Source organism: Maniola jurtina, chromosome 5 (assembly GCF_905333055.1).
Source record: "Maniola jurtina chromosome 5, ilManJurt1.1, whole genome shotgun sequence".
In the NCBI taxonomy this organism is placed as follows: domain Eukaryota; kingdom Metazoa; phylum Arthropoda; class Insecta; order Lepidoptera; family Nymphalidae; genus Maniola; species Maniola jurtina.
This window is the reverse complement of record NC_060033.1, coordinates 2,913,259-2,937,144: the sequence shown is the minus strand read 5'-3', so window position 1 is coordinate 2,937,144 and position 23,886 is coordinate 2,913,259. Positions and strand designations below refer to the sequence as shown.

Sequence of the window (23,886 nt, the reverse complement as noted above, 5' to 3'; positions counted from 1 at the left end):
CATACAGGTTAGCCCGCTTACATTTTAGACTGCATCATCACTTACCACTAGGTGAGATTGCAGTCAAGGGCTAACTTGTATCTGGATAAAAAAAGGTACACGTAGGAATTCACGTAGTTGTCGGTAGTTAATTTCGAATTTTTAAAATTTTCGTTTTAAATTTCAATCGAGTCGTTTCTCTAGGGGTCGTACTCTCATCAATTACATTTGACGCGGTATAAAGCGAGAATGCACTCGGGGGTATGCTTCGCTTCAGTTTCAAACCCGTTTTCTTTGTTTGGCGCAGTTCCGTTGCTAAGTGAAAATACTGTGGAGGGAATTTCAAATGGAATGAATGTATCGAATTAATCTTTAAGATTATGTCAATATCGGCAGGTAATCGCTTGATCTTGATATCATATAATGATGCTATGGTGTATGTGCGTGCGTGCTTGCGTGCGTGCTTGCGTGCGTGCGCGTGTATGTGTACGTGTGTGTACCACAATAATATATAATAGTGTAGTGTAGTGTAGTGTAGTGTATAATGTGTACCACAGTCATAACCACAATCACACCTGATGGAAAGTGATGATGTGTGGTTGTTTTAAAGATAGATACCTGGATTGTATCCATTTTATACCCACTAGATTGTATAGACTGTCTCCATAGAAAAAAGAGTCAGGAGGATTACAATGCTGTTTTGAGGTTTCCTTTCAATTTATTCCCTGTGTTAAGATTACACGCAAAACTGTGATCTCAGCTGTTAGGTGGTAGGTGATGATGGAGTATAAGAGATCTTTAAAAAGAAAAAAATCTAGGTACTTACCTACCTACGCAATAGGTGAATGTACGCTGTGGGGTCAATATCTGGTCAGCTGGGCCACCGCCAAAGCCCGGTGCAACTGACAGACCAATTTTCTTACTCTCTGAAGCAAAAGTGTTGTACTCGTGCAGAATAACTTATTTTTTGTGGCTTTGTAAATGTTACTACCTACTTGGTATTTCTCGACGCTAGTCAGCTAAATATTGCCAGTAAAACGTGGTGAAACGTCCTTTTTATGAGCTTAGTAGTCTTTTAAAACTAACGTAAACGACTGTTTTGTCTAACCCCGTGCAAAAAGTGGCCGAGTCTTAGGACGAGATTTATAAAGTGTACTTTGATTTTGTAAAGACTTTATTCAGAGTTACATCGGGACTTTGTGGCAGCAGTGTAAATCAGTCTAGTTTAACCGTTTCTTAAGTCTAAGCAAAGTCAAAGTACGCTCTATAGATTTCAGCATTAGGGTTGATGTAGACCGAGCGCGACGAATGACGGCGAGTCTAATCGAGGCGTGGCAATTGCCAGTAGAGTAGGGTCGTAGCGCGGTGAGTATATCAGGTGTAGCGCACCAAACTTAGCTCTCTCTCTACGTCGTATTTCTCATTGCTGAGGGTCACGGTTTTTCCATTAATCACATAACATAGTAGGACTTTTCTTGGTATTACAATGCGGTGAGTTCCCAGATGCTTATATGCTACCGCCAATGTTATAACCAGTACATGGTTATATTGCTGAAAATCAACCTATCCTAACCTCGATGCTCTGCTTCAAACCACGTGCGAGGAGCCGCTAAGGCGCGCTCGGTTTATTTCAATTTCAACCTATGTCAAAGTGAAAAGTTGAGTTTAAGTCGATAAAAAATAATGTGCCCCTAGGCACAACTCAACTCCATCCGTGTGTGTTGCACCTTAGACTGAAATCCGTAGAGCATACTGTAATTATTTTGATCAGAATTTACTTAGAAAGACCGATTTATGCGACAAATCTGTTTCGTTTTAACTGTCTTTAGTTTCAGTAAAGTCCAAGTACGTTCTACTAATAGGTCTGAATATAAGAAGAGGTGAGGTTGCAGTCAAGGGCTATAACTTTTTATTGAATAAAAAGTGTCCACTGATTTTTAGTTCTATGGATGATGATTTAGTTCTGATTTTCCCAAGATAGAATTCTCTGATGAAAATCGTATCAAAACAGTTACAGTTGGCCAAAGCCATATTACTTACCTGCTCCGATTTTTGCAAGACGCTTTTTTTGTAGGACTTGTATTTTAGGACGTCTGCGTTAAGCCGCAAAAAATGTCCTGAATATTATTTTAGTCGGTCACCGTCTCTAATTGCTCGTCTATGATATCTCGTATAATTGTTTGTAAAATGACCTTTTTGTATTGACCTTATATTGTTTTAATTACATAATTTACAGACATTTAAACTTTTATAATCCTTGGCAGACAAGACAAGGCTTCAAATTCTTGGAATAAAGGTTAATACTTTCCAAAAAAATTCTGTGAAATGTTGTCTAGGTATTTTTGGCGTTAATATTTTTATGAATATTTAGTAGATAAAATATTAGATAAAGACCTTCAAAGATCTCAATAGGTACCTACCAATGTCTTTATTTATGGGATTTAAAATTTCCAGCTAATTGCAAAAACTAGAAGCATTTCACATTAAAATAATATAAGTTTATAACATTTTTAAGTAAACAAAATCGATGTTGTAAAGGAGGTTAAGCAGGCGATGAAGAAAACACGAGGTCGAACTTGTCGGAAACAATGCACTATATTGGTTAATTAGGTACTTAGATTAGGTACAATTTGATAGTTTGACACTTAGTAGGTTTCCGGAACGCCCTTTTCAAACAGTTGTGGATGCAGGAGTTCGTGCCACCTAAGGAGATTGGAAGGTTTCCGGAACGCCCCGTCCCAGCAGGTGTGGATGCAGAGTTCATAACTCGTTTGAGTACCGAGCGAAGGAATCCGGTACTGACTAGGAATTGCCGTTACTAGCATAATTTAGTTGACATATACTACATAGACCCGTGGTTCGAAATAACGCAAGCCAACGAATTACTAGCGCCATCTAGTTTTCGGGTCGGAAACAATTGTTGGTGTTATAATGTATGACATTCAAAATAATTATTTTCACCGCGGTTAATAGCCTCATCTGGTGACAAGGGCTGGCTCATTTTTCGTGCAAAGGCTGCCTGGCTATCCAGCGCGGATATGCACTCAGTATTCTTGGCATCACTCCACGCGGGCATGATTTATACAGTAATTAAATAAGGTTAGCATTAAGTTTTATTCTAACATTTTTAATATAAAAAGATAGTTTGAAGTACAAAGGAAAAGGGGATAGCGGTACAAACGGTTAATTTTTATTAAAATTTTAAACCGGTGCGTTCTGTAACGACTGTACAAAACGATTGTCGAGCCACTCCGTTCCCAGTACGCTTTAAAGTTACCTTTTGCATTCATTATTACGTGATTGTAATAATTTTTCGAGCTTACGCTAAAAGGGGATGCTTAATAAATTTATGTTTCTCTTTTTCATCCTTCTTAAAAGTAATTTTAATCCCTGTGAACCAGGGTACTACCACACGTAGTCATGTTAAGAAGAAAGAAAAGAGAGAAAGGAGAGCAGAGAAATAGAGAGAATATCTAACGAGTTGGCATTAGGATATGCAATGTGGTTCCGTACTGACCTGAAACTGAAGGCTAAAGTCCGTAGAGATTTTTTTCTCCCTTCTGTGTCTCATGCGCCACCTCCACTTCTTCCGCGTGGGTTCAAGTCCTCAAGTTTCCTGATGCAAGCTGTACAAGGGCTCACAAAAATTTTTCAAGCTGTGTTGTACCTTGCAGGTCAAGCTCAAGCAAGCGTTTTAATTGCAATATTAACCCGGCAAGTACCATAATGGCCACTCAATTTTCGTCTCATTTGCGATTTGATCATCATAGAGGAACTCCAAGGATAGGCTCTGTTCATCGCCCGTTGGACTCTGAGCTCTGTTATGTGGGAAGCGAAAACTTGACTGATGAACGAATTACGGGCACCCCTACTATTCTTTTCTCACTTCGTACCACCAAATAGATCAATAAATCATCCACTACGCAGGTTGAAGTTCTCCATTCCTGATGTAAGTAAGCTCTGTAAAAGAGTTCACGAAAACTTCAAGCAGTATTGTACCTTGCAGGCCAAGCTCAGGCAAGCGTTTTAATTACAACATTAACCCGGCAAGTACTGTAATGGGCACTCGAGACGATCGTTGAGACACTTTGTTCCCAGTCCGCGCTTTGTGATGGTACCTTTTGCATTCATTATGCATTCCTTCACGATGCAGGGGCGCATGCAAACTGACTTTTAAAAACAAGTGAAAGTTGAAACTAAGGCCCGCTTGGACAACGACAGTTAAATCAGTTTATGTGTGGTTCCGAGACTATAAAACATTATCGCCCCAAACGATATTTCAAGTATAAATGTAGGCAAATTCCTACTGGACTTGCAACTCTCTCTATCGCACGATACGGAGAAGGCAGCGAAGCGGCGTGAAACAGATAGCATTTTTGACAAGTGTAAATTAAATATTCATAACACCCCCGACAAGTTAAGGTTACAGTAACAAGAAAAGAGCTAATAACTTTCAAACGGCTGAACCGATTTTCTTGGATTATAGCTAAGAACACTCTCGATCAAGCCACCTTTCAAACAAAAAAAAACTAAATTAAAATCGGTTCATTAGTTTAGGAACTACGATGCCACAGATACACAGAAACACAGATACACACGTCAAACTTATAACACCCCTCTTTTTGGGTCGGGGGTTAAAAATACCTACTTGTATCGCGTTTTATTACTAGACGATAGCCTTACGATAGCCTTAAAGTTCATTATCAACCCAGTTTTCCATCAAGTCTAAAACACAAAGGATAATATTTACATTACTAAAATGGGTAGTCATTTAGAAAAAATAGGAGGCTTTATCTTTAATAGTCTCGAACATTATCTGCGTTGAGATTGAGACGCGCTCGTTTTTCGGCTTATTTTAGCTCGATCGCGTCACTGGGCGAACGATGTCGATTATCCTTTAATGATCAGTGAATCTAACTCGGTCGGGCAGCGTTGGGGCAACTTTGAGATAGATGTATTCTCGTCCAAAGTTCCTTAGTACTTGAAGACCAAAGTCTTCCAAAAGTGTTGTTACCAGTCACATGGATCTAAGGGTGAGATCTATGGAGTGTATCCTGACTTTGCTTAGACTTGACTTAAGACAGAGTTAAAATGAGACAGATGTATATATCTATCATAAATCTATCTCATTTGAACTCTATCTTAAGTCTTTGCAGTCAAATTGCACTCTCCCTTAGACATAGTGGCTAACTATATTGGCCTCATAGCGGCTCATATTAACAAGTGTAAATTAAAAATTTATAACACCCCCGACAAGTGAAGGTTACAGTAACTAGAAAAAAGCTGATAACTTTCAAACGGCTGAACCGATTTTCTTGGATGATAGCTAAGAACACTCTCGATCAAGCCACCTTTCAAACAAAAAAAACTAAATTAAAATCGGTTCATTCGTTTAGGCGCTACGATGCCACAGACAGATACACAGATACACAGACACACAGATACACACGTCAAACTTATAACACCCCTCTTTTTGGGTCGGGGGTTAAAAATGCTCAGAGTCACTCAGCGGGTGGTGGAAAGAGCCTATGCTTGGAGTTTCTCTACGTGATCAAAATGAGAAGATCTGTAGGAGAATTATAGTAACCGACATTGCTCAGTGGGTGGTGAAACTGAAGTGGCAATGGGCAGGGCACATTGCTTGAAAACCATAGACGTATGGGTTTTTAAGGTACAAGAATGGCGACCTCGCACCGGGGAGCGTAGCATTGGAAGACCCCTCACTAGGTGGACACACGACATCAAACAAGTCGCAGAGGGTTGCTGGATTCAGGCGGCGCAAGACCGTCATCATCACTTACTACCAGATGAGATTGCAGTCAAGGGCTAACTTGTATCTGAATAAAAAACCTATGTCTAGATTGCTAGACATAAGTCTTGTGTCGCTTTTGTAGACATCTATCTAAACTTGCAAAGATTTTGCCACTATTTGGAATTTCTCTGTATCGTGGACTATAACACTAAGAAAAGAAGGGATTTTCAGAAATTCCATACAAGCAAAGTTGGGGCGGGTCAACTAGTAATAAAATAATGCTGCTAAAGCAATTCAGGCTTTCACCCAAAGAAGGTTAGTTAATTCCTTCCTCCGAAGCGTCAGAAGCACCCGGACCGCTCAGGAAAACGAAATTAGCTGACTCATAATTAAAACTTAATTAGGATCAAAGCTTAGTACGGGACACGAGTTTTCACATTTTGATAACATTGATTATAGTAATTAACTAAAGGGACGTATGGCCTAGTTGTTAGAACGCATGTCAATCGATTGTGATTATTAAGCAACGTTGACCCAAGTCGGTAACTGGATAGGCGACCGACTTTAGAGGTCCAAATTTGGCCTTTTCGTTTATTCCGTGGCTCGGAGGGCATGTTATGCCGTCGGTCCCGGTTATTGCCACTAACATCTGATACCTAATAGCTGTCAATTTAGTTAAATTGACAGTTAACTCGACTAAGAGTAGAGTCTAGTTGTATGCGGAAGGATCTGGGAACCCCCGAATTATTATCCCAAGACAACTCCTACCATTAAAGGATTAAAGGAAAGGGGTCATGACCCTCAGTAATGAGGAATAACGATTATAGAGAGAATTAAACTAGCGACTGCCCTCGGCATTGGTCAGCAAAATATCATCATCACCATCAACCCATCACCGGCCCACTACTGAGCACGAGTCTCCTCTCAGAACTAGAAGGGCTTAAGCCATAGTTTGGTCCAGACTCTAGAGCTAAGACATCGACCTCCTATTTGGACGGTCGGGGGTTCGATCCCGGGCACGCACCTCTAACTTTACGAAGTTATGTGCGCATTAAACTATTATATATCACTAAGGAAAACATCGTGAGGAAACCTGCATGCCTGAGAGTTCTCCATAATTATCTCAAAGGTGTGAGAAGTCTGCCAATCCAAACTTTTTTTTATAATTATTAAAATAGGGAATGTATAGCAAGTCTGCTTCTGATACAGCGAAAAACCATTAAGCTACTTAGCCAGCGTGGTAGCCCATGGCTTAAACCCTACTCATTTTCAAACGGGACTTATTCTCAGTAGTCACTGGCAATGGATTGATCATGATGATGACCACAATCTAAAAGATCCGACAATGAATAAGCCAGTTTGAATCCCCTTTTTCTTGTAACTGTTAAGTTAACAAAAGCTAAATTGCCGTAATAACATCGTTAGCCATCTTAATGGGGTCGCTGTTCAAACAATAATTTAATCTAATAATTGCTTGATTGTAAGACGATCGCGTAGCTGGATTAACTTAATTTTATATCTGTATTGAATATATTTTTTCTTTAAATTAGAATTTATTTATTATTGTGAAATAGACGAAAATACAAGTTAGTGGTGCAATAGTTTCAAATCGCCAATATAATATATTTATTATACAATATCACTGGCTATGTATAATCTGGTATTGTATTGAACACCTAGGCATTCTATAGAATAACAAAAATATTCAGGGAATATAATATAAAATATCTTTTATTTCATACTTTGCCTTAGCAATAGAAAAGTATTAAAAATATTCGGGATGAAAAATGTCTCCAGGTATATGTAAATATTCGTATGTACACGTCCGATTATGTTTGTCTGTCTATCGTCTAGTAATGCATAAGGGTCAAAATATGTGACGGAATTTGAACACCCCGACTCCACGCAGACTTGTCTATCTTACCCCTAGAAGCCAGAAGCTCGCAAAGGAGGTCCTGAATAAAGCGAGCATACGAGGCTGAGTGAAGAGAAGGGGGCAGATTGCGAGCGAAGCGAGCCGGCAACCTTCGTAGCGAAACGAATACGTAGGTAAAATAAATTGTAAAGATAAGTTAAAATATGTAGATTTTATTCTAACCCTTGGGCAACGTAACAAATAGAAAATAACAAAAGGATGAAACTTTTCAAACTCTTTTCTAAGTTTTTGAACATTTCACAATTTAGAAGCAAACTTTTTACAGACGATGCTCGCAGCATGTGCTTACGTTCCAATACAAAGCGCTCTAGGGCTCTATAGGTCTGCGAAGCCGTTCACTGAATGTAAAAGAAAGATACGTATCGTTAGAGCCAATGATATGTATCTTTCATTTACTTCTTCAGTATCTTATCATCATCATGATCAACCTACTTCTGAGGATGGGTCTGCTCTCAAAATGAGAAGAATTTAGGCCATAGTCTGCCACGCTGGCTAGTTACATATTGGCAAAATTCACACACCTTTGAGAACATTATGGAGAAAAATATAACTCTCAGGCATGTAGGTTTCCTCACGATGTTTTCCTTCATCGCTAAAACAAGTGATATTTAATAATTGCTTAAAACGCAGATAACTTCGAAAAGTTAGAGGTGCGTGTCCGGGATTGAACTCCTGGCCTTGGGAGGCAGGCAGATGATATAAACACTAGGCTATCACAGCTGACAACATACCAAGATTGAATATTGGTCGGCTGGCTTTGTTGTCGACGTATGAGTCAAAGTTGGCAGAGTCCATTAATTTAGGACACATTAGGAAGAGCAAACTCTTTCGAAGATTGAAATGTTGAGTAGATTTTTTTAAAATTCAGCTACAAGGTAGCCCTTGACTGCAGTCTCACCTGGTGGTAAGTGATGATGCAGTCTAAGATGTAAGCGAGCTAACCTGAAAGGGGTATGGCCAGTGACGGATTAACCCTTAATCAAATTAAGCAATTGCCTAGGGCATCACGTCTGAGGGGGCACCAGAAGAAGCACAAAAAAAATCCGTCCTTAGGCCATCACATCTCACTCTCACTAGCCCAGTAATTTGGACGTCAAAAAGGGCCTTATCTGGAAAGTTTTCAGAAGGTTATGCAAATTGGTGGTTTTATAGATTTCGATGTGCTCTTTCCGAATTTTTATTTTGCCACCTCGTACCTTTGCCACTCGCGCCACCATCTTTGAAAAATGGCGCCCAAAAACAGTTTTTTCACGATAACTTCTTTCCCACTCATTTTACGATAAAAATGGCTATGTAACAATTAAACTAGAGACAATTTCCTACAATTTGTGTAGTCACCTTTTTTTGTAGACTCAATAGTTTCAGCGTACGAGCGCCACAAAGCCCACTCTAACACTCGTTTTGGCTAAATAACTCATTTCCACACCACTATGTGGTAGAGTGAGTGGCGTGATTTTTTTTATGGTATCTCCAGGAGACGGTAGTCACCTTCAATTTAAGCTATCACTTCGTTCAGAGAATACTAACACTCTTCAGAATTCTGCTCGAGATAAGAGTAAATATACTGCATCGAACCCAAAGGATGCCAACGGGACCTTATTACTAAGTCTCCGTTGTCATCCGTTTGCTTGTCCGTCCGTCCGTCTGTCTGTCAGCGCGTTGTATCTCATGAACCGTAATAGGTAGAAAGTTGAAATTTGCACAGAATGGCGGCGCGAGCGGCAAAGGTACGAGGTGGCAAAATAAAAATTCGGTAAGAGCACATCGAAATCTATAAAACCACCAATTTGCATAACCTTCTGAAAACTTTCCATCTCATATTACCAAATTACTGGACTACACGTCACCAAAAACCACACCAAAAAAGTTTCTAGGACTAATTTGAAAATTCGCGCGTTTTAAAATTGATATAGAGGCCGACCTAGAGCCATAACCCCTTTCCCGCTTGCCCACTCGCTGTCTGCTTGTGCATTCAACAATTCGAATGCCCCCGAAAGCCATTTCAACAAATAGATAAATTATGCTTTGGTTATATTGTTGTCGCACCTACTCCACTTCTAAAGTACGTTTTATCTCATCATCTTATTTTACAAAAAACTGATGTTTTTAGGCGGTAAAGGTGTAAAGAGCGATTCTAGTTGACATATGGATAGGGGGGCCCACAGGCATGGATTGCTTAGGGCATCAAGTCACTGGGTATGGCAGTTCTTCATTAAACCCATACTCCTTTGGTTTAGTGATACCAGTATTCCTTAGCTATAGGCATGACTGCTATTTTAAAGCATTTTAGTTTTGTGAAATAATTAATCATTTCTCAATCACAGTGATTTCACAGGCAATTTTTTACAGAAACTGTATATGTACATTTATAGAATAGTAGTAGAATAGTAGTAAGTAATGATATATTATAGTTCCTTTTTATCATTCCTTTGTGAACAGCCCAAGTCAAGTGCCCTGGAGGTAGTGGCGGTGCTGGAAAAGTCCGCAAATTTGCACAAAATTGGCCGACAACTTCGAGTTTCGCCGGGACTGGCATACAAATGCGAATGGAAAAATTCTCACCAACCACTGTTTCTTTAAAATTTTCACTGAAGTTTTACTTGTACATGTACGTACGTAGCACATTATAATATAGGTATGACTAAAATGAATAAATAATGTTTTTAGTTGTTACTATTATTGTGGTTTATTTCAAGAGTATTATTTATTTTAAAACTTTTAATGCACGCTAGGATACAGATAAAAAAGAATCAAAAACTAGTAACAAAACTTCATAGCATGCAAAGGCAGTCTTATCTCTGATAGCGATCTCTCCCAGACGACCTTTGGAGATTTTAGTACGCGACAGGCCGAGATGGCAATCGGGGTATGAGGCGGAGCACACCCGCACTATCCTGCACCGGATTAGCGCGGACGTGCGGGGTGTCCCCGTCCCGATTGCCATCTCAACCTGTCACCTACACATTATTTATGATATCTACGTTATTATGTCGTTAAACCACCAAATAAGTCGGAAGTCCTTAGTCATGGAAATTAACTTAAGTATCTAGCTATATACCTAATTTTGTCAATCAATCGATCGTTTATTTGCTCTAAATGCAGGTTAATCAATAACATTTAGGTATATTTTAAACATTTTCAATAGTAGGCAAGCAGCCCTTGCCTAATATTAATCTGATTTCACCAGTTTACACAGAGCGATAGGCATCTTGCCTCCGTAACCCGTTAATCATCAACTATTAGCACATATAGGATAACATATTTCACCTAGGGTCAACATTATCAAATGTGATAACAATCATAGGGGCCGGCACGCTTTGAGTTTTTTTTCATGAAGTTTGAATGTTTTCATTAGTACACTATACTATTAAAATTATTGATACTTTGTGTCAAATGGTCTTCGTATTGATATGATGTTGATGATATCTGATCTAGTAATTTAGTTAATTGTAGTAGTAGTAGGTAGTTTAATTGTAACTAAATAGTTACAATTTATTCCAAGTATTATCTCTGCCGCTATCAGCGTCAATTACTTAACATCAAGTGACCCGCCTGCTCGTTTGCTCGCTATTTTTATTTAAAAATAACCTGTGTTTGTTTGTATAGAGAGCGCTTCGTGCACTCCTCTGGTTTTTGCATGGATATAGGAAGTAATAATTTGGTTTTTGTTATTTGCATCCATAATTAATAATGTGTCAAAAAACAATTCCTTTTATTTTTGTCCAGTTAGTAAATATTGAAAAATTAATAAAGGGTCTAAAAACACCAAGAGTGTTTGTATTTTGTATTGAGTCAAACCTTAGAAAATAAAAACAAAGGCCGCTTTCACTAGAGAGAAAAATAATTTTAGCATTGAGACATTAAGTAGGAAGAAAATGGACAGAAATGGTCGAGAACCACTTACCTTAATTCGATGTTAAGTTGTTCTGTAAATAAACCGGACGGCGAACTCAACTTCCCATGGCTTTATAGAACCTTCATGGCTTCATGTTTTCTTAGACTAAAACCGGTTAAGTGTGAGTCGAACTCACACACGAAGGGTTCCGTACCGTACCGTACGGTAAATGTATTGTTTTCAAATTAAAATAAGGTAAAGGCCTATATTCTTTTTAACCTTCGACCCAAAAAGAGGGGTGTTATAAGTTTGACGTGTGTATCTGTGTATCTGTTTGATTTTAATTTAGTTTTTTTGTTTGAAAGGTGGCTTGATCGAGAGTGTTCTGAGCTATAATCGAAGAAAATCGGTTCAGCCGTTGGAAAGTTATCAGCTCTTTTCTAGTTACTGTAACCTTCACTTATTGGGAGTGTTATAAATTTTTAATTTACACTTTTAGCTATTTACATTGGATATCAAAATATTAGTACTCAAGTATTTTTCCTTCTATACATACTCAAATGCGTGTGAATCTAACTGCTACTCGAGTCAGAATGGTCCAATACCGCCAACTCTTTTGCACCAACGAGTGGTATTTTCATCCCATTTGTATGCCACTCGCGGGGGAGTTGGACTCCGAGCGCAATTTCACGCAAACTCAAGAGCTGCCAGACTTTTCTAATAGCTTCAGGGGGGTTACTGATTGCTTAATCTTGAACTTAACCGAAAGTAGCTACGCTGCGTACCAGTAAATAAGTACAAATTATTTTATTTATCTCATAAAACAATTTACGTACACTGCATATAATTTCACTAAGTACGCAGTTATTAGAAAAAAAATAGTTCGGTATCTAGGTATAGGACAATATCTGAAAAAAACAATTACAGAGGCCATAATAAACTATAATAACAAAGACAAAGCAAAAATTAGTTAACAATATTTTTTAATTTACTGAAGAAAGAAGACAGTCCAAGCACGCGTGCACTATGCTTATGCACATGCCACACACACAAACACATACACAAACACACGCACAGACAAACACACACACACGTTCACGCACGCACGCACGTACTTATTCCTCATTTAACCCACTTACATTTGCACGTAAACCCAATTTTGTTTACTCCTCTGGGAATTAACACAATTCAGCTTGCAAGCGTTGACGTAGGTCTTGTGGTCGGTGCCGCATACAGGTGTGTATACCCGTGGGCATTGACCACAGCTGAGGCAACGGAAAATCATCTTTTATTACGAACAGCAAAATCTCTTCGATAAGAGATGCAAAGAAGAAATAGTTTGCTGTAAAAGAATAATAAAATTGTGATGGCAATTTCCTTAAACATAAGAGCTCACGTATGATAACCGATTTTCATCCATCTAACAACCGTTAGGCGGTGACAAATTACGGAGTCTGATTTTACGCCGGCACAGCACGCACTATTATACTGCTATTTATTCTTTCTTTTGGAAATTTTTAGGGTTCCTTAGACGAAGGGTGCCAACGGGGCCCTATCACGAAGATTTCGCTGTCCGTCCATCCGTCCATCTGTCTGCAGCGGGCATCTCGTGAACTAAGGTAGAGTTGTCACAGAATATGTATTTCCATTGCCGCTGCCGCCGTAGAAGCACAGACACACATAGTTGCGCTATGTAGATTGTAGTCTGTATATATAACGCGTTATCTGACAACGGGATGGAGACGAAAATGATAAAATTGAGTCGGTGAATTTAGATCTTTTTTACTGCAATTTTTGTAGGGCCGTTTTTGTGGGGCATTGGTTGACTTTAGTTGCACTGAAGTATTAGTAGTATTAGTACAATATATTGTAAGTAGAAATGTAAAAAATAAAGGTACAAGAATAGGAATCTCACTATACAATAATTCTTAATGATATTCTTTCCTAAAGTAAACATTTCAAACGCTAATTTTGTCCTTATCAAGCGAGTTTTCTGCCGATTAAATCTTAATTGAATTCGCCTCAAATAACAAATTAACTAGTAATTTTAATTTCGTTTACTTCATTAACTAACAGACTTTTTTATAATTGCCTATACCAATCTAGTGTTTTTATCTTTATAAAAAAAAACATTTAACTACAAGTTTAGTGCTTTTTTTTGTAAAAAATGTTTTTAAAAGAAATTTTGTTTGATTAAAAACAATTATTTTGCTTGTTATTTGGCGACTGAATAAATACTTAGATTAAAATATCCTTTGTGCAAAAAAAAAATTGTATTGAATTACTTACTTTTTAATGCTGTTTTTTTTTTGCCAAGATATTTGCTGATATTCTATAAAATACAATCGGACTTTTGTTTTTGCCATGGCATTCAGATCAATTAATAATAATATTTAATTCAATTAAATAAAAAATCATAGTAAAAATATTTTTGTCAGAAGTGGGATTCGAACCCACGCCCTCAGAGAGGACCAGAACAGCTCAACCTACTGTGGTAGGCAAGGAAACCTTGAGTCTGGCGCCTTAGACCGCTCGGCCATCCTGACAGTTGGTAAGAGTGACGAAAAAACTGCTCGTAATAACCAAGTGAGGTATTGCATGCTATAATGATTTTAATTCCTATCTTACTAGCCGAAATTAATAATTATTAATCTACAATTTATAATCTGCCTTTGGTCACGTTGTTATTTGTCAAAAGTTATATCATGATCTTTATTGAACAAGTGTAAATTAAAAATTTATAACAGCCCCGACAAGTGAAGGTTACAGTAACTAGAAAAGAGCTCATAACTTTCAAACGGCTGAGCCGATTTTCATGGATTATAGCTAAGAACACTGTCGATCAAGCCACCTTTCAAACAAAAAAAACTAAATTAAAATCGGTTCATTAGTTTAGGAGCTACGATGCCACAGACAGATACACAGATACACCGATACACAGATACACATGTCAAACTTATAACACCCCTCTTTTTGGGTCGGGGGTTAAAAAGTAGCCATGGAAGTAGTAGGTAAGTAATAATCTAGGTAATAGTATTTCATAATCACATGTAAGTAGCTTATCGACAGATTACAGATAATGTATAATTTATAAATTAATAATATTAATTATTAATTTCGTCCGTAAAATCACTTTCACAATAGTTTCGAATTCAAATATGAATGAAAAATATGTATTTTTTTAAATCTATGATAGAGAATCATTTTAAAAGGTTTTTTAACCAATGTTTTTAAACTTGACCATCATCTTCACCATTATCTCAACCCATCACCGGCCAACTACTAAGCACGGGCTTCCCTCAGAATGCGAAGAGTTTAGGCCATGAGTCACCACGATGGCCCAGTGCAGATTGGCAGACTTCCACACCTTTGGGAACAATATGGAAAACTCTCAGGCATGCAGATTTCCTCACAACGTTTCCTTTATCGTTAAATTATGTACTTAATTAAGTATACCTATTTTAATTGCTACGAGAATTTTGCTAGCCTTATTAGTTATCACATACATTTACCTCAATAATTGCTCTGTCATGCGCGATAGACCCGTTTAGGTTTTAATTAATATCGTCTAGTATATTAAGTACATTACGAACAGTATTTGACCTACATGCTCAGTCGGCGCTCTAAGGTAAGACGCTGTTAATTATATTGGCCTGAGCTACCTTGCTGAGGGGGCGTAGCTAGATAAAGATATAGGGGTCTCAACCCCTCTTTTGTAATCTCTACATTGAATTTGTCAAATATTTTTTAAATACAGTAAAACATGTTATTATTACTCTTCTCTAATCTACTACTACTAATCTCTAATTAATTGTTAGCCTTAACTGCATTATTGTCGTCAACCCATAGAACTCGTTAAAGCAAGTCATATTTAAAATAGCTTAAAAACCACATTACTCCAAATAGTTAGTAGGTACCGAGTACCTTAGGAACAAATACCCACGTATATATAGTACGCGACAGGTTGAGATGGCGATCAGGGTATGAGGCGGGGGGTAAGCCCCGCTCACCCGCAAGTCACCCAGTTGGGGGGTTGGGGGGGGGGGGGGGGGGGCGTTCCCATTCCGGTTGCCATCTCAACCCGTAAGGCACTATATGTATTCACCTAAAGTCCGAAAACTCGGAAGTCTTAGCCAGGCTATTACCGCTTCGACAATACCATGTCATTTTATTTCTATACAATCCACATCTAGCTACGGTCCCTGTTCAAGTATAAACACTAGCTAATTATTCTCTCTGGATAGTTAATACGAAGGAGGTATTACGAAGAAAGTGCCGTTAAGCGTTAATAATTAAATTTTCTTTATGATTTTGTACCAATCTGTAGGAACTTGAAGTTGAACAACGTTATCACATGGTTATAAGCTGTCGTTTAATGTAGCAAAATTTAAACAGGTTTTAAAATTAAAGGCAAAAACTGTTATGTAGGTTAATGTTTTCGTTATTTAATCTGGCTTAACAATATTTTGGGCATTTAATTTTAACAACTTGCTGGCATCTACGTCAGCGTGAAAATAATCTTTATCTTTTTTTTTAAAATATCGGTAGGTGTATAATCACATCCCATATTATGAATGCGAACTTGTGTTTGATTGTTGATTTGTCGTTCAAGTGGGAGGCTTCGGCCTTGGCTAGTTACCACCGTTACCACCAAAGCCGTGCCGCCAGGCGATTTAGCATTTCGGTATAGTTCTGGCACGTGGTGGTAGTGACGAGTTTCTGTTCTTTTCACAAATTTTAAGTGTGACAAGCACAGTGATGTTTCAAGCATTCCAACGTACAAAAAACTAGCAGTTTAACTAGCAGCATGATAATCTTCAAAATTATTTTGAATTAAACTAATCTACTGAAATTTGCACCTTGATATGAAAAAACGATTATAATACCAGAATTACGAAACAAAGAGTAATGTGTTATACCACATTTAAATTGGCATTAAATCAGCAAGTTTTTCTGATACAGGGTCACTTTTCCGTAGTACATTTTTTTTTCACAGTGCGCTTTTAAAGTGACATTTAATTTTTGGTAACGCTTTAAAAGTTTTGGGAAAAAAAATTGCTTTTGTAATTTGGTAGCCAGAGCCTCAATAGAAGGTTTGTAGTGCTGATACATTATCTAGTAATGACACAGCATCGTTTGTTTTATTGTTTTTTATCTAATTTTTTTTTAATTAGTCAAATTGTAAGAGAATCTGGTATTTTGTTAAAAAACCCAAAAATATTCATAACTCTTAGGGCAATTTAAATACGGCCATGCTGTAGAATTTTTTTTGCTAGAAATGACCACCTTTGACTTTTTGACCACCCTGTATATATGAATAAAAAAAATCATGTTTGTTTACGGCATTGCAACGCATGCCGGGTACAGCTAGTATAATATATAATATGACAAGTATATTAGTTACATTCTTACTAATACAAACCATTGAATGTTAGAATCTTCACACTACACTTCATTTCAGGAACACTTTGATCAAAGCGTAATAACCTGGCAAAGGTGATAATATCTATCGGGATTTAAACCACAACTAAAACTAGTGTGACCATACTTCAAATGCAAAAAAAAGATCCTATAATAAAACGATCATTTAAAGCATGAAAGACACAAAAGCTGGTCAGGAGGTCCAGGGGTGGCTCAAGGCCGCATTTGCGGTCCAGGATTCGTGGTAATACATACTTTTAACCGCAGTTTTACGTAACTCCCATTTAACTAAACTTTCTCTTCTTCTATCTTCTCATTTGTGCACTCTTAAAGAGTAGTCGTGCTTAAGGATTACTCACTGCGGATCTTCCCTCCCTTTTCAATCACCCTTGAAAAATGAAAGAGAACGAAAACCGTTGGCTTTGCGAGGGTCTAGCTCACGATAGGTACATTATACTTAATAGTTGCTCACGAGCATGACTGTGCCAAAGCTATGTAACCTTTTTAAAATAGAAAAACAAGTCACCGGAAAATATAACTTTGTTTTTTTTTTAATATTAGCTTACGTTAAGGAGTTTTATTTTCACTAAGGAGACCTGATTGTGCAACAGCAACTTGCATTTGTCCGGTTTTTCTTTTTTCGTCATAATTCAAATGGTTTTATAAATCCTTGCTATAGCATCGGCTGAAGCATTTCAGAATGACTACGAAAATTTAAATATTTCCCAGCGATTTCATAATATTTATTTTCAATTTATCTCAACCCCTGCGCTCAAGGCAAACCAATTTGCTGTAATGTTGCCTTTAAAATATAAAAGAGCCATATTTTGTGGTCCTTTTTTATCGTAAAGGTTTCCTAACATTAAAATCTAGCATATGATGAAGCTAATAAGTAATATTATAATAATACTCGTATAATAACCTTAATTTATAAACGTACAAAATCGGTCCATTGTGATATCTTAGTTTATAGTTTAGATTTTCTATTGGAATACAATTTGTTCTTGTGTTCTTTAATTACTATATTTTAACTATGATTACACTAACTCAAAAGGCAGTAATATTAGGTGTGTATGTTTTGTGGTTATTGATAATTTTTTATCTAAGTCCCTACTCAAAGGGTCAATATTGTAGCTTGACGTGTTTGATTAGAAAAGCTAATAGCTAGTTATAAAACACCGAAGGCGTTTTTAATTTATTCAGATACAAGTAGCCCTTGAATCTGGAGGATCTGTTCACGACGATATGATGATGCAGTCTTAGACAGAAGTGAGTTAATCTGGAAGGGTAAGTGGCTTCATTGAAATTCTGTGATGATACCCATAACTTTCAGTCACTATGCAGCATACTGGACTGATAAATAGCTATTTGGTGTGGTTTTGGTTTCAACCAGGGCCGAAATCCCGGGGATGGACATAGGCTATTTTTTATCCCGGAAAATTAAAGAGTTCCCACGGGATTCCCAATAACCCATCCACTTAACCGATTTGTATGAAATTTGGTACCGAAATAGCTTGCCCCTGTAATTGACATGGACAACAATTTATCCAGGAAAATCAAACAGTTCCAAATCAATCAGTATGGAAGGAAGATCGCGTTAAGTTTCTCTTCGAGCACTCGGGTCACACTGACAATGCGATATTTTTGACTCTGGCTAAATGGCATAGTTCGTGTCAAGAGGAGTAAAGGCGACGTTGACCAGGTTTCCTATCCCGTGTTGAATTCATTCAAACGTAAAATCAAAGAAAAACAGGACTTCTTTAGGGTTACCTGCGTCTAATGTACTAACATTTGACGCCTGCCAGTGACGTTGAAGCCTCGACGTCATGGACCTATTACCGATGTTTTGTCAGTAATTCCATAACTGTCGTGAACTGTGCCTCTACAATTTCATCGACATGTCAATTGTCACGTATAATCTTGCTACGATGTGGTTGCAAGACGAAACTGAAGACGACTCGCGTCCCAGGGCGCCACTTGGCACTCCATCTTTTGCGGATGTGTAAATACATCTGAGATCGTCATATAAGAGATTGTCCTAAACAAACTAACCCCATGGTAATCCTATAAAAGGTTTTCAAAGACTCACGTTTCACCCAGCCGTGTAAACTCTATTAATTCAACAGTCCCCGCTAATTCATCTCGCGTCTTAGATGCTCTCTAATAGTGCGGAAGCAATTCCTGTGATTTTATGCTTCATTTATGTAGTCATTGAATAACTGAACGAGTTTGCTTACATGGATTAGTTCAAACAATCTCATCTTAGGGCCGGAGCACCTCAGTACCAACTCCTTCCATTTGATCGGATCCAAAGGCGGGCTGTTCGACTTGTGAACGATCCTCAACTTACCAGCTCGTTGGAAAGTCTGGAGCACCGCAGGGACGTAATCTCTCTTTGCGTGTTTTATCGCCTTTATAACAGGGAGTGTTTGACTTCATTCCACCCTTCTTTTTCTACAACCGCACCGCACGCCACCGCAAGCTATTTCATTCTCACCACCTGAGTGCCTGGTGCACTTCGACCACCCGTTATGCCAGATCCTTTTTTTCATGCACATCCAATCTGTGGAATTAATTCTTCTGCGGTGTTGCCATTAGATTACAACATAGGGTTATTCAAGTACTAAAAAATTCCTTAAAGGCCGGCATCGTAATGGTGGTTCATCTGGCACTGCAAATGTTCATGGGCGGTGGAAATCACTTAACATCAAGTGACTCGCCTGCTAATTTGCTCGCTATTTTTATTAATTTAAGAAAAACAAGGTAAGTAGCAAGTTATCTTCAGAACTAGGGTGGAATTTGTGAAAACCTTTTTTATCCGACTACGGTAAAGCCGATTTTTTTTGTTATAGCTGCAATAGTAATACACAGTCTGTGAAGATTCTCTACCTGTTACTGTTCATAAGATGCAGCCCACTGACAGACAGATAGATAGACAGATAGACGGACGGCGGAGGCTAATAGGGTCCCGCTCGCACCCTTCAGGTACCAAATCCTAAAAAAGCAATAATTTTTAATTTTTTCTAAACTTCAATCCGTAGGTCGCATTTTTACCACTAGCTTTAAAATTTGATACACAATATTATTGGTAATGTCCGTGGGTACGTAACATGGGATCATAAATCCGTATCGGATAGTGTTTGTTGCCCATAAACCGGGACCTCGTAACTTCGTGGCTCACTAAACAAGGTATAAAACTTGATAAGCTTTGTTTACAAAATAAATATACTGATGAAGTTACACTACATACTATAGGAACTAACATTCAATGATACACTGCCGACGAAATTTCAGATATCAGTTGTTTCACGTTGCACCATAATGTACATAAAATTGGAGGTATTCCATCTCATTGCCTCGGACGTCAATGTCTTTGCTTTGAGAGCACGTAAAGTTATCGTTCCTGCGTCTAATCTCTCTCCGGTCGTGTCAAATTGCAGTCCCTTCGGACTATGAAAGTGGCTAACAGTGAACCCCAGTGAAGACAGACTGCATTTTTCATTCGACCTATGCTGATAATTCGCTGTAGCTAGTCAGTCTGCGTTCATGTTGCATTATGACGAGTATATTACAATATATGCAATGTATATTGTATATATAATAATATATATACATTATAATAATCTCTATATCTAGTATCTTCCACACAGATTGCTAATATCCGTGGAGATTGACCGTCGCGCTAAAATTCGGCCGGAGGACATTACTTTTTGTAGAGTTGTGGCTAGAGATGAGCATTATTGTTACTTTTAAATCATTTTCATATGGCTTTTTTCATAGTGATTTCGCTAGTAATTTTTCATGGAAAGTGATTTTTCACTGTTCACACTCACATTCGTTTGCTACATTATTTTAACTACGAATTATGATTAATATCAAGAGCACTGATATATTTTCACTGGTGAATTTCGTATCAACGAAACAAAATTAGTTTAGCTAGTAGTTTAGTATTCTCTCTCGCACACTCTTTGGCACCATTGGCACCATAACTCAGGTGGAAGACCAGGCGAGCGCTAAAATTAAAAATAAAAACAAAAGTTGGTACAAAAGTTTTTAGGTGCTAGTGTATTTTATAATGGTGTGCAATAGGTAGTATTTATTACAATTATATTAATTACATGGATGTCAATTAATTACATTGAATATAATCACTATGTTATACTATGTTATTAAGTATTTCCAATCTCTGTGAGACCTTACTTCGAGAATTTTGACAGGCTACTTTATTTAAGGTACGAGTAGCTAGTGTAATAGTGTTACAATATAAAACGGCTTTTCATATGATTTTTCACATGCTAGGTAGGTATTTATCTTATCATTTTACGTTGAAACATTAATGTTACTACTCTTTCTCCAACGTATCTTTAGACTTCCCCTTTGTGTTGCCAGACACGTACCCTCCCCAGTAATAAATAATAATAAGTACGAGAGAGAATCTCAGCTTTGCTCTTATTGTCCTAATATTTCTGAGGGACAATGGAAAAAATGGCGGCGAGACGGCTCTACGCGCATTTGTCAAGTGTTTCTATGTTAGTGCGAATATTATGGTTTTACGAGTACGAATGTACGAGAACAAAAACTCAAGTTTTATTCTTGTATGGAGAATGGGTTTTGTTGGTAAAGAGGTCACGATAATTATATTAATACTAGCTGAACTGCCCGTATTCGCGTCAGGTAGAATTTCTGAAAATCCTTTCTTAGTGGGGTCTACGATATACAAGTGGTCTGCAATCGCAACTCCAGCGTACTTGTGTTCTTCTTCTTCTTCGTCGTATCACTCTTGGCAGAGCGGTCGTGGTCATCACGAAGCAACGTCTTTGAGGGCAGATGTTATACGCCTCACGAGCATTCGCCACTTCTCCCTGCTGGTTGACAGCCTGGTACACTCGTGCAAGGGACCGCCCACAGCAGATTTAATTTGGTCGGTGCTCCTGTTAGTAGAGGTCAGTTTTAGATAGCCACAAAGTTACCATCGGTGTGTAGGTAGGTAGGTATCTATTTCTTAACAGTTTCTTATGCGAGTTCTATTCATTTTACACTTCGAACTGTATTGGGTAAGTATATATATAAACCAATTTACTTTTACATGCGCTGTTGAGTATTGGCATAACAGTTTCTAATCTAGTATGCGACTGTTGGGAAACCGGAACAGTTGCAGTGAAACTATATTAATATCTGAAACGTGCTCATGTCACAAAGCATGCGGCTGCGGGCGGGATGCGAAACGATGTACAAACTACGGAATGCTTTTCCGATAGTGGTGTGAACACAAACTTCGATCGATTTAATATTGAACATTGTAACGTTAATTTGATAGTCGTGTTTAATCTTGATAGTTTTGTATAAACTATGCTATTGCACTGGTGAAGAAAATTTAAGTCTTTTTAACCCCCGATCCAAAAAGAGGAGTGCTATAAGTTTGACTGTGTATCTGCTGTGGCATCGTAGCGTAAACGAATGAACCGATTTTAATTTAGTTTTTTTTTGTTTGAAAGGTGGCTTGATCGAGAGTGTTCTTAGCCATAATCGAAGAAAATCGGTTCAGCCGTTTGAAAGTTATCAGTTCTTATCTAGTTTTCTTATAGAGGTTTCTGTGTCGGGGGTTTTTTAAATTTTGAGTTATTAAAATTTTAATTTGAAAATTAAGAATGAGCATCTTGAAAAACATTATACGTAGATTTGAAAAATATTATTTAAGTATGAAAACTTAAAACATGGTCATAACATTACCAAAATCATTGAAAGTAGGTACTTAAGTAAGTAGGTAACATACGGTTGCGTGTGGGAGGCTCAATTATATTCTAGAGACTAGAACTGTGTTAGAACTAGAGAATGCTTTCCAATATAGTGCTTTCAACGTTCTGAGGTCGATGGATTGGCACATACGCAACCTTAATTTAATAGTTATGTACCTACTTCCAACTTGTTTATCGTGAAACTAATATCTTCATCTTCAGTTCCATAATTTGAAATCTATGACATAGAGAGAAATGTGAATTACAAAAATATTTTCCTTTACTGTTAACGCGCATATAACCCCGAAAAGTAAGAAGTACGTGCTCGGGATCGAACCTCGGACCCTTCAAATTATGACGCCGAAGTCATTGAGACTTCCGCCTTCTATTGATCCGCTAGGCTATGATCACTTTTCACCGAGAGAGACTTAACGCCAATCTATTCTGTAGGTATAGATGCACACACAATATCCCCAAACTTTACTGTTTGTTGTTTGCGCCCAAACCCTTATTCAACGATGCAGTTAACTCTCGCAAATGTACCAATTTCCAGTGGATGTTGTACGTCACCGGCAGATGGCCTCTACAGCGCTCCTCATTTCCTCCAGGAAAAGCTTGTGGACTCCACTTTCAAAGTTGCGAGATTGTTAGTGATGATTCTGTAAACTCGATTAGAATTTTGGTGTAGTCAAAAGATTCGACTCTGGCGTATTGCAAAGTGCTTTGGTCTAATGTACCGGTCTTATTTATTTATTGTTAAAGTAATAGTACAAAGAGTAAGAATAAAGGAAGCACTTAAAAAAAAAGGGCGACCACTACAGTGATCTCTTCCAGGCAACCCATACTTAATTAAGAACTTAAACATATGTAATTAAAAAGATTTTTTATTCAAACAACCTTTTGCAAGTATTTTTGAATCGTCAAAAGCATCAACAAGATACAGAAGTAAGTAACTGTGTGTACAGAAGGGTGCAAAGGCGGTTTTACTGCCAAAGCAATCTCTTACAGATATCATCATGATCAGCCTGTGGACGTCCACTGTTGGACATAGGCCTTCCCCATAGAGCGCCACCACACCCGGGCCTCAGCCTTCCTTATCCAGCCACTTCCCGCCAGCCGCTTTATATCGTCGGTCCATCGTGCTGGAGGGCGTCCCACACTACTCTTACAGATAGCCTTTGTTGAAAGGATTTAGTTTACCAGAGCGCGGGATGGTGCACCAATTTGA

The 23,886-nt window shown here is 38.0% G+C and overlaps 1 non-coding gene across 1 annotated transcript; it reads right to left on the bottom strand.

Annotated features, from left to right (window-relative positions):
* Window positions 1–13,934: 13,934 nt before the first annotated feature.
* Trnal-caa lies at window positions 13,935–14,048 on the bottom strand. Its single transcript has 2 exons — window positions 14,011–14,048; window positions 13,935–13,979 (listed from the first exon to the last, which is right to left on the bottom strand). It is a non-coding gene; the product is annotated as a tRNA-Leu (tRNA).
* Window positions 14,049–23,886: the final 9,838 nt, after the last annotated feature.